Source organism: Aphelocoma coerulescens, unplaced genomic scaffold, assembly GCF_041296385.1.
Source record: "Aphelocoma coerulescens isolate FSJ_1873_10779 unplaced genomic scaffold, UR_Acoe_1.0 HiC_scaffold_60, whole genome shotgun sequence".
In the NCBI taxonomy this organism is placed as follows: Eukaryota; Metazoa; Chordata; class Aves; order Passeriformes; family Corvidae; genus Aphelocoma; species Aphelocoma coerulescens.
Genome location: NW_027183949.1, coordinates 1,246,516 through 1,249,814, shown reverse-complemented (window position 1 = coordinate 1,249,814; position 3,299 = coordinate 1,246,516). Strand labels below are relative to the sequence as shown.

General features: G+C 56.0%; 1 pseudogene; it reads right to left on the bottom strand.

The window, feature by feature from the left end:
- Nucleotides 1–2,479: 2,479 nt before the first annotated feature.
- On the bottom strand, nucleotides 2,480–3,054 carry LOC138101984 (olfactory receptor 14J1-like; annotated as a pseudogene).
- Nucleotides 3,055–3,299: the final 245 nt, after the last annotated feature.

The following is a 3,299-nucleotide window of genomic DNA, read 5'->3' as shown; positions in this document are numbered from 1 at the left end:
GAGGCCTGAACAACAGGCTCTGAGGCAAAGTTGACATCTAGATGAACCTTCCAACCAAATGTTCTATTTGTATCTGCTCATTAACAAAGCATTAGTAGCAATATGCTCTATGTTCATTGGTGAAACACGGATTGACCTTTCTGTATTTAGAAACTGGACGAGGCCCCATCTGGCCTTGTTTGGGGCTTTAGGATCAAACTCCCTCGGTTCCTCCTTGAGCCCTGGCCAGGCTTTGGGAGAAACCAAACAGGAGAATGAGACCAGATGTTCCCACACTAGCAGTGATGTCGGCTTGTTTGTTCAACGCTGTCAAAGCTGGGCCCTCTCACAGCGAGGTTGAAGCCTCGTTGCCCACAAAGGTGGATGCACCTGCAGGAACTCCCAGGGTGCGGGAATGGCTCTCCAGTCCTTGGCTGTGACAGCTTCCCCCAGCTGATGTGAGGATGTGGATGATGGCAAGGCCTGAGGGTAACTGGTGCTGTCTCTTTCTTGATTACTGTACGCAATCTTTGGTAGTGATGATTGGGTGCTTTGCTGGGCTTCTCCTTTTGTGATTCTTTGCAGTTTTGCATTCTAATAACTTACACTATTCCTGAACTTGGTGTCTGTGTCTTTGGGGCTGACCCTGCCCACTGGCAAAACAGACGCTGAGGGCCCTCGGAGAACCAAAGGTGCCTTGCGACACCGTGGGGCCTCGTGTAACCAAGGGCACCACAGTGACAGCGTGGGGCCCAAAGGAACCAAGGGGCCAGCGTGGCACTGCAAGGCCTCGTGGAACCATGGAGAGCATTGTGACACTGAGGGGAGTCTTATAATCAAGGGTCCATTGTTTTCCTCTCCCTGCCCCGGCCCCAGCCCTGCAAAGAAGCCCAGTCCTGTCTGGCCCTGCAGCAGGAACTGGAGGCACTGGAGGTGCGGGACAGTGACTCTGTGTCTGGAATGCTCAGGAGATCCTCAGCTCGGGCAGGTCCTGCAGCCCCAGGGCCCCGCTGCCCAGCACAGCAGCAGAGAGTTGGCTCTGGGGCTCCTCAGGCTGCTCCTGCTGCTATCCCAGGGACAGGGCAGCCTCTTGCCAGGGCTCCTCTGCACACACACGAGCTCCTGCTCTTCTCCTGGCCCATCCCAGCTCCCCACAGAGCCTTTCCCAGGGGAACACGTCTGTGCTGGCCTGAGCAGCCCTTGCTGTAGCCTCTGCCCTGCTGCCCACAGCCCCCGAGCTGGGGGTGCTGCTCTGCAGAGCATGGCGGCTGTGCTGCCCGGGGCCATGGGCTGCCTCTGCTGGGCTGTGCTGCTCAAGCTGGGAGACAGAGCTCTGCAGCTGATGGTGCTCCCTGCACGGACCCCCTCCCACACAGGCTCTGCTGTGGCCATGGAGGGTGCTCCGAGGTGCCTGCCTTGTTCCAGGGCTGGCGCATGGGCTGGGGCTGCCCTGGATCCTCCTCTGCAAGTTCCCAGAGGGTCAGACGAGTCACTGCCCAGACTCCTTTCCCTGTACCTGCTGTGTCCCCTGGGGCTGCAGAGCTCTCATGGCTCACAGGAAACATTCAGTCCTTTATCTCTGGGTGAGCCCACCCTGGACAGGCCTGTGCCCAGGGAGCTCCACTCACGGCTGATCCCTGGCACACACTGTCCCTGCAGGTCCCCTGCGTTCTCCTGGCAGCTCCCAAGTCCCTCCAGAAGAACATTCCCCTGCCATCAGGCCTGGCACAAGCTGCAGAGCCCCAGGAAGGTTCATCACAGACCATTCACCATCTGGTGGGCACTGGCCACCACCAAGCAAAACCTGAACCACACCTGAGTCTCTTGAAGGCCACACTGGGACCCTGATCTCATCCCACTGAGCCCTGGGAGAACAAGGAACACAGGCAGCCTCTTTAGAGTCTCTTCCTTGGGCCTCTTCCTGACAGTGACTGTGCAGGGAGAGCAAAGCCTTCCTGCAGTGCCTTCAGGAGATGCCCTTTGCTGATGGAACTGCTGTGGCGGAGCCCAGCTGTGTCCCAGCAGTGCCCATGGCCTGTCCCTGCCTGTGACACGCAGCAGGACTCGCACCACCCACACAGAGCTGTTGGCCTTACACCATCACAGCAGCTCCAAAGGAGAGAGTGGAAGTAATAAGAGAGGAGCTCTGAAAAGACCAAGCTCTGCTGCTCCCTGGCTGTGCTGCTCTGCTGGGACTCTTCCCTGCCCCACGCCTGCAAAACTGGCCCTGCCCTCCAGCTTCAGGGATGGACTCAACCAAAGGATCTTGAACAAAGACCTTGCTGATGGGTCCTTTCTTTCATGTGAATACACACAGAGCAGACTCCTCATTGACACAGTCCCTGTCAACAGTCCCATTCAGCCTGTAAACAGGGAATAAGATGCATAACAAAATCTTTTGGGTACAACATTAACATAGGAAAAGAAAAAAAGCCCCCAAAGCACCACCACCAAAACAACCTGAGAAGGCAGGCTGGGCCTCTAATGATTACACTTTAGCCTATGGAGCTGAAAACAGGCAGGTTTTTGCTTCTGGAAAGCATCCAGTCATCATTTTCCTCAGGGCATCCTTGAGCTCCTGGTTCCTCAGGCTGTAGATGAGGGACTTCAGGGCTGGAGGCAGCACCGAGTACAGAACTGGCAGTGCCAGGTCCACGGATGGGGAGGACCTGGAGGGGGGCTTCAAGCAGGCAACAAAGCCAGTGCTGAGGAACAGGGAGACCATGGCCAGGTGAGGGAGGCACGTGCAAAAGGCTTTGTGCCATCCCTGCTCAGAGGGGATCCTCAGCACAGCCCTGAAGATCTGCACATAGGAGAAAAGAAGGAACACAAATGAACCAAAAGTTAAACAGATGGAAAACACAACAAGCCCGAGTTCCCTGAGGTGGCAGTGTGAGCAGGAGAGCTTGAGGAACTGTGGGATTTCACCCAAGAACTGGCCAGGGCACTGCCCTGGCACAGGGGCAAGGAAAAGGTAGTGGCCGTGTGCAGCAGAGCATTGAGAAAGGCACTGGCCCAGGCAGCTGCTGCCATGTGAGCACAAGCTCTGCTGCCCAGGAGGGTCCCGTAGTGCAGGGGTTTGCAGATGGACACGTAGCGGTCGTAGCACTCGACGGCGGCGAGGAGGGAAAACTCCGCTGAAATGAAAAAGAGGAAGAGAGAGAGAAAGAGAAAGAGAGAAAAAGAGAGAAAGAGAGAAAGAGAGAAAGAGAGAAGAGGAAGAGGAAGAGGAAGAGGAAGAGGAAGAGGAAGAGGAAGAGGAAGAGAGAAAGAGAGAAAGAGAGAAAGAGAGAAAGAGAAAGAGAAGGAGAAAGAGAAAG